The sequence below is a fragment of the Cricetulus griseus genome, chromosome 8 (genome assembly GCF_003668045.3).
Source record: "Cricetulus griseus strain 17A/GY chromosome 8, alternate assembly CriGri-PICRH-1.0, whole genome shotgun sequence".
Lineage (NCBI taxonomy): Eukaryota > Metazoa > Chordata > Mammalia > Rodentia > Cricetidae > Cricetulus > Cricetulus griseus.
In genome coordinates this window covers 62,006,057-62,013,960 of record NC_048601.1, presented here as the reverse complement: position 1 = coordinate 62,013,960, position 7,904 = coordinate 62,006,057, and positions in this window count along the sequence as shown.

The following is a 7,904-nucleotide window of genomic DNA, read 5'->3' as shown; positions in this document are numbered from 1 at the left end:
TAGTCTTTTGAAACTTAGTTCCCTGAGTTGTTTGTATATTTTGTAGATCATTCTTCTGTCAGATGTGGGGTTAGCAAATATATTTTCTAATTCTGTATGCTTGTATTTTGTCTTGTTGATCTTGTTCTTTGCTTTACAGAAGAGTCTCAGTTTCAGTAAGTATCATTTATTCATTGTTGCTCTCAGTGGCTATGCTACTGGTGTTATATTTAGGAAGTGGTCTTTTTTGACAATGCTTTAAGGCTACTTCCCAATGAAAGTCATTAAATAAAATGCTCATATAATTAGTCATTAAAGAAATGAAAATCAAAAGGACTCTGAGATACCATCTTAATAGATGTAGGAATGACCAAGATCAAAAACACTGATGATACTTTATGCTGGAGAGAATGTAGCATAAGAGGAACAGTCCTTCATTGCTCATGGAAGTGTAGATTTGTACAGTAATTTGGAAATATGTCTGGCTGTTTCTCAGAAAATTGGGAATCATTCTACCCCAAGACACATCAATACTACTTTTAATCATATACCCAAAAGATACATACTCATACCACAAGCATGTTTGCTCAGCTATGTTCATAGTACAATAATGAAGTATGTTCATTGTTCATAATAGCTGAATCCTGGAAGCAGCCTAGATGCCCCTCAACCAAATAATGGGTATGGAACACACAATGGAGTACTTCTCAGCAGTAAGGACAATGACATCTTCAAATTTGCAGACCAAACTTCAAGTTTGAGCTATCTGTAGTTTCTGAGGAGTAAGCAGACAAACATCAGGGTATAAGCTAGTGGTTACTTAGCTCGTATAGCTATGTATCATTTTTAACTAAAGATTCAAACTTTCCCTGTCTTTTCATCTACAGTTTTACTATCTCCTAGTTTAGAGTATAACCCATATGCTTTATGTTTTGTCTTGTTTTCATAGCTGGCCTTGATCTACATGGACGACAGGTTCTACTCTACAGTATGGCATGGGAATTTTATTCTCAAAGTGCAGGTGAGGATGCTTGAAATGTACATCAGAAAACATGATGCCACAGATTTCCATCCCCCTTTTTCTGACAGCTGCTTATCTAAGGCTTTGATCGTTCACACCAGTATATTCACATGCCCCTGAGTCAACCTATAAAGAAAAGTTGAGTGCTATTGCGACCACCCTTGACCAGCAAGAACGATGCAACCCCGAGGAATCTTCTCACAGTTTTACTCAGGAAACTTGATTTACAGGGAGTAGCCCAGGACAAAGAAAGACTGCGTTATATATATCCTGCAACTATCAATCAACTATACCCAGGTGGCATGCTAGGATAGGTTGTTACCAAGCAGAATTTAGAAGGATGTGTGGCCTTTTCCTAATTAGGAGTTGTTTACCACAGAGAGCACTCGCCATTGGGCTGGCAGAAGGCAGAAACCAGTGCCATCTTGTAGGCGAGGTACTCTGCAGCTCCCAACAGTTCCCCCTTTTTGTTTTAATATTATAGGAGTAGCAGAATCTATCTGTTGTCAGATTGCAGTCATCTCTGTCTTAGGTTCAACCCCAGTGTCCCTATCTTACCCATCAAAGAGTCACTGTGTCACCCTCACAGGCTCATGTCTTAAGTCGAAGGGAACACATGTATGCTTATTCACTCAGCAAAAGGGTAGGTGCCTGTCATTGACTGATTCAGATACACATCACTCAATCACCAAGGGCGAGACAGACACCTATTTGTCTGTCAGCATGGATAACCATGCTTGAGGGAATTGTCCTGCTTCCACAACAGCAAAGGCCTGTACCAACATGGCAGCTTGGGATTTATGTGACTCCCTGATCCTGCATAGAAAACATAGGCAAACAACAATGGCTAACAGCATCATGGAACGCAGAACCCCCACTCCAGCCCATTCCTTAATATAACCAAAGGCTTGGTTAAAAGTAGTTAAAAGCGTATTGACAGTGGGCAGGCTCAGGCATGTAGCATTCATGGCAACAATCTTTTGTGTTATGTTGTCTGTAGGTTCTCGAACTTGTGACTCCAATTTCCCAGAAGGTAGAAACTCAGCTGCCAACTTAAGTTGCTGTTCTCTGTGAAATCATTCACCAATCTGGAGGTGATACACAAAGAAGAAAGAGAATGAACGCATCCTATGGAAGTTAAGGTTACTAAAGCATCCACTTGCTCCTGCAACAGGTCCACTCTTTGGTTCACAGTTAGAATGCCAGCTTTTAAGGGGCCATCAATAGATCTTAAGGTATTTAATGTTGTGGCCATTTTTTCTACAATGTCATTGACTGTCTCAGCTATTTGGACCTGTGCAGCCATGGCAACCACAGCAGTCATAGCTGCTGCTGCAGAAAGGGTTATGGCAGTAACCAATGCTGCAGTTATGCCAAAATCCCGTTTCGTTCTGATGATTTCCATAATGGGAAATGTTCCTCTATCCACTTTAACCGGAAGAGGAACATACGTAGGGACCCTCTTCACTACTGCTGTATTAGCAGAACCATTCCAACATTGACTAGCAATACAGGAGACGTTAGTCGAATTACATGAGATCACTTCTTTGGTAGCATTTAGTAGCATTAGAGAGCAGAAAGTAAAAGGGAGCTTTTAAACATACTGGGCTAGCTGGAACAGTGAAATTATCCAAAGTTTTATGTATTGATAGATTCTTAAGAGAAGGTCCCTTCTCATCCCTAGTACCAGAAACATTAAGAAGTCTTATGATGAGATTCTGGAGAACCGCAAAGGGTTCAAGGGAACTCAATGCTCCACACTCGTTGGATAGTAACCATTGAAACCATGGCCAGGTATTCTTACTACCTGTTATTTGGGAATCTCCAAGAGTTAGGTTATACTGATACCTATCAAGAGTAAATTCAAAACCAGGAGCTATCTGTTTAAGTTTGTGGTCAGGGCTCTGACAAGGCTTACAATGAGGAGGATACCCCAGATTGGGTGCACCTGAGAAGCAGTGGAATTGAATTGATCATAACGTGAATTAGAAGGTCGAAGACTTCCATGAGCATTAGAAGTGTAGTAATATTTACATCCGTGGTCCCATTTGTACCAGTGCTGGAGCCAGAACTAGCGCCTGTACTAACCCGGGTCAGGATTTCGGTGAGCATAGCGCTCGAGGTCTGGTTATGAGTAAGGGGGTTAAGCCAATTGCCAACAGGACCATTTTTCATCCAAATGCATGGGTTAGAACTATTAATGAGGGCAAAGCATAATGCTCCCTGAAGCAACACATTAGTGGCCAAATACGGGGCAGTATCAGGGCCTAAATTTACACAAGGCAAGCCCAAATCACAACTAGTAGAAAAGAAAACAGGCAAAACTTTAGATGCGGTATGAACAGGCAAGGGAATTGGCCACACTTTCGCTATGGCCCACAGGATTGTTCCTTGGCCTGGATTAGCCAAGGAATTGTCAAGGTCAGCAGCAGGATCAATAACGGAGGCTTCATCTTGTTTGTTGCACCGCCTCGATAGTCTCTCTGGAATCCACAATGGGTCATGCTGATCCTGGGGAAAAACACAAACAGAAACTCTCGCCCATGCTAACACTGGGTCTGGTCCATGCCATAGACCCATAAGGATATCTTTTCATATTATGTAGCCCTTCTGAGCAGGTGCCTGAGTCTGGTGCCTATCAGCGGCAGAAAGGCCTTGAGAATCCAAATTCAAAAAATTCAAAGTAAAGAGAGCCAAGGATAGTTATTCCTTTTGTGTTCTACCATTGCCAATTCCCCCGTTTTGTTTTAATAAACATTCTTTCAATGTGCAATGAGCTCTTTCAACTATTCCTTGTCCTTGGGGATTATAAGGTAGGCCATGGTTTAATTGGACCTCCAACTGCTTACAGAAGGATGTAAAAGATTGAGCTGTGTAAGGAGAGACATTGTCAGTTTTTAATTGCTGAGGTTTTCCCCAGGCAGCTCATGTCTCAAAGCAATGTCCAATGACATTGTGAGCCTTTTCCCCACTCATAGTGGTGGCATGGATGATGCCTGAACAGGTATCCAAAGACACGTGGATATATTTGAGAGTTCCAAATCCTGAAAAATGGGTTACATCCATTTGCCAAATTTTCAGCGGCAATAGCACTCTGGGATTGACCCCCATGTTAGGGGGGTGCAAAAAGGTTATACACTGTTGACAATTCAGTACTATCTGTCTAGCCTCTGCTCAGAATAGCTGAAACTTTTGCTGCAAAGTTTTTGCAGATACATGGAATTGTTTGTGAAATTGCTGTGCCCGCTCCACAGGGGAAGCAAAAAATACATATTCCCCTCTAGTACAGTGATCTACAATCTCATTGCCTTTTGATAGATGTCCAGGCAAGTTGGTATGAGCCCTAAATGTTGCATAAAAAATTTCTGATTGCAATGCCAGATCAACTTTTGCAACTCCTGTAAGAGTATGGAAACTATACTATTAGGTTTGATAGGTCCTGCAACCTCCAGGGACCTGACAGCATTCACAACATATGCCGAATCAGAAATTAGATTAAAGGGGAATGGGCAATTTCTAAACACTTCAAGGACAATTTTACATTCAATAATCTGGGGGGAGCCAGGCTGATATTGGAAGCACACTGGGTCCTGATGCTCTATAATATAGGCTCCACAGCCCGTCTTGGATCCATCAGTGAAATTGTTTGGGGCTCCAGCAATAGGAGCAGCTGCAGTCATTTTAGAAAAAATGACCAAATGTTGTTTAAAAAAAATGACGTTAAAGGGTGTTTTGGATAATGATTATCTGTTTCTTCTGAAAATCTGCAGTGCAGAATGGCCCAATCATCCACAGTTGAGCAGTATATGGGATTATGATCTTATTTGGCATTCTCCCAAAATATTGAAGGCATTGCTGTATCCCATTTTGAGCCAAGTCAGCAACTGCTGCAGGATAGTATTCAATAGTTTTTCCTGGGGAGGATTTAGAATAAATTCATAGTAACGTACCATCTTGCCACAGCAAAGCTGTAGGCTGGGAGAATGTTGGGAGCACACACAGAAGAATATCCACGTTTTCTATTAGGTGTTTAAGCCTGGCATTTTGTAATTCTGTCTCCACATTCTTTAAAGCTTCTCTGGCTTCAGCAGTTAACTGCCTAGGTTAATCTATCTCTGAATCACTATTGAGAATATTATACAATGGTTTCAACTAATAATTAGGTAATTTTAAATAACACCTTTTCCAATTTATATCTCCCAACAACTTCTGAAAATCATTAAGAGTTTTTAAATTGTCTTTTCTAATCTCTATCTTCTGTGGTATAACAGTATGAGCAAGAATCTTAGCCCCCAGATAGGGAATAGCAGTGTCCTTTTCTGCGGCTATGACTAAATTATGCATCTCAAGCAGTTTTACCAATTTTACATATGACTTGTTCAGCGTTTTATCATCTTTGGCAGTCAATAAAATATCATCCATGTAATGAACACATCTAATCTTTGGAAAGTCCATTCTCAAAGGAGCAATGGCCGCTGCGACAAACAATTGAACCATGGTAGGGCTATTGGCCAACCCCTGTGGTAACACTATCCATTCATACCTTAGATCAGGTAGCTCATGATTATAAGAGAGCAGCATAAATGTAAAGCGCCCTGAATCCTTGGCACACAAAGGTATGGAAAGAAACAGTCTTTAATATCTATAGAGATGATAGGCCATGATGCAGGTAAAGAGGTTAAAAGTGGAAGACCACATTGCACAGGGCCCATAATTTGCATCTGCTGATTAATAGCTCTAAGACCATGGAGCAATCTCAATTTACCAGATTTTTTCTTAATGACAAAAATAGGAGTATTCCATGGGGAAACAGGATTTTATATGCCCCAGATCCAGCTGCTCCTGCAGTAGAGTCCTAGCAGCCTCCAGTTTTTCAGAGGAAAGTGGCCACTGAGGAACCCATACCAGCTCCTCTGTTTTCCAGGTAATAGGAATACCTCCCCAAGTGGCCCCTAGGAAAAACCCAGACCTAGATTCTTTGGTCTCAGTTGTGGAATAATAGGACTAGTTCGACCCTGCAGATATTTTCTGAGGTTTTGACCTGGGACGTATCCCATTTGATTCATGATATCTTGAGATGTTTCTGAGTATTCATTTGTGAGTTTAAAACCCCTATCCTTTAACAAATCTCTTCCCCATAGCGAAATTGGTAAGTCTAACACATAAGGCTTTATGGTCCCTGAATGCCCTTCCTGATCTTTCCAAGGCAATTGTCTAGCACTCATATCAGGAGCCTTAGCATATCCCAAACCTTGTAAAGTTTGAGAAGAGACCTGTATAGGCCAACCAGAGGGCCAATCTTTGGTGGCTATGATGCTCTTATCAGCTCCAGAATCTAGTAAGCCTAGGATTTGCTTACCATTCACTATTAACTCAAGGGTCGGATGTTGATCAGGGTCTAAAGCTAGGAGAGTTAAGTTCGATCCAGTGGAACCAAAGCCTCCCTCTCCTCTCACTCTGGTTGAGCTGGAAACTCATCATATAAACTTGGCAAAAGCAGTAGCTGTGCTATCCTCTCTCCAGGAGAAATGGTTGTAATCCCTCTAGGAGATTCTACCATGATCTTTACTACACCCATGCAATCAGGATCTATAACTCCAGGATGTACTCGTAGAACTTTCAAGGCTGCAGATGATCTTCCTATAAGCAGGCCCACTGTGCCAGGCTCAAGGGGTCCCATAAAATCAGTGTCAATGAGCTGGGCTGCCATTCTGGGAGTTAATACAGAGTCTGGTGGTGGAGCATAAGTCCAGCCCCCCGGAGCCTGTACTGGCCATCCTTGGTCTCTCAGATGTCGAGAGGGAGCCAGGTTTTGGGACTCTGCTCCTGGTTCTGATCCTCCATGGCCCCATATATTTGTGGGCCCTGGGGTTGTGGGCCCTGTCGTCCGTTTTTTGACGAGCTCCTCCCTACCCCTGAACAACAGGCTGTCCACTGATGTCTTTTACTGATCTACAATCCTTAGCCCAATGATTGCATTCTCTACATCTAGGGCATAAGCCAGGTTGCTTAGGGCACGGGGTAGAATTATTGACTTTAGTAATTCCTCCTTCTGGGCACTGCTTTCTCAAATTCCCTTGCTTGTCACATTTAAAGCAAGCTCCTGAACTTCTGCCTTTCTTAGTTAATTGCATCACAGCAGCTGCTATGCCAGCATTGGTCAGTGGACCCCCAACTCCCTCTATACCTTCATCCAGACCTCAAGGCCTTTACCTTTATATGGAGTTATTGCAGCCCTACACTCCTTTGTACATTGTTCATAAATCAGCTGTTCGATCAAAGGCATAGCAGCATCTGCATCCTGAAACACTTGTCCTGCAGCTTCTACCATTCTTGCCACAATGTCTGAAAAGTGTTCCATAGGACCTTGTAATATCTTTGTAAGATTTCCACTGACCTTACCGTTGTTGGGCCGAGACCTCCAAGCCCTAATGGCTATTTGGTTATTCTGATCATACACTTGAGGGGGGTATCCTGTTTGTAGCTGTGCAAAACGTCCCTGACCAAGAATCATGTCCACATCCCAGGCTGGATTACCAGCCATGCCATTAGCCGCACCTTGATCATTAGCAAATTTAATCTGGAAAGCTCTCCAATCCAAATATTGTCCTGGCAATAAACAAGCTCTTACCAAATTCATCCAATCACTAGGTGTCATACAGAAGCGTTTGAGTGCTTCTACCTGAGCAATTGTAAAAGCTACCATCACCCCATAGGTGCTTACCGACTCTGCCAGAGCTTTGACTATTTTAAATTCAATCGGCTCATGATATCTCTGATGGTTACCATCTGTAAAAACTGGATAAGCCACTGATCAATCAATCTGGAACTCAGTGGGAACAGTCTCCCACACTTCCAGACATAAGTTGGAGCAACCAGGAGCTCCGACTTCCTCTTGTGAGCA